This window comes from Dermacentor andersoni, chromosome 2 (genome assembly GCF_023375885.2).
Source record: "Dermacentor andersoni chromosome 2, qqDerAnde1_hic_scaffold, whole genome shotgun sequence".
Classification (NCBI taxonomy): Eukaryota; Metazoa; Arthropoda; class Arachnida; order Ixodida; family Ixodidae; genus Dermacentor; species Dermacentor andersoni.
Window position 1 is genome coordinate 152,828,625 of NC_092815.1, and position 680 is coordinate 152,829,304.

Genomic DNA, 680 nt, shown 5'->3' on the forward strand with positions numbered 1-680 from the left:
TTTCATGTGCTTGCTTGCTTGTTCCATTGTTTATTGCCCACGAACCGCACGAAGTGCCATCTATATCACTATACACTCACTTTTAAAAATGTAGCAGAAGCCGTCTCACGATGACTGTCGAGGCTAATGCGCTCAGCGTTGCCGCGATATAGGGACACAACGTGCTGCCACCGCCTAAACGTATGAACCGTGTGCTGCAGCGGGATCCCTTCCTCAGACTTCTCTATTAGCACTTTGCGCCACCGGGAAGCCTTCGCGTGGTCTCCGAAATACATGCAGGACACGCCGGTGCCTGCGCTGAAGAAGACATCGTGCGACTGCCTGGCTCCTTTCTCGCGATTCTTTCTCGACACCCGCACTTTTTTTTTGCTCGTGCTTCTTTTTGGCCGGTTTGGCGGCCCGTCTGCCTGTTTTCCTCTTTTTTATTTAATCTGGTGTGTTCAGCACCACCTAGCTAGCACAAGGCCTGTTCCCTCAGACTTCTGCAAACCCGTTCGTATTCCACTCCTCGGTCCCTTAACAGGATAGACCCTGACTACTCACAGTCGTGCCCCAAATGTGCTCATGACTCATGCTCCTCTGAACACATGCCCTGGCTGTGCCCAGTCCTTAACGCCTCTTCACTCATCACGAAAGAACGATGGGAGGAATCCCTCAAGAGCAGCAATCTCTACATTAAA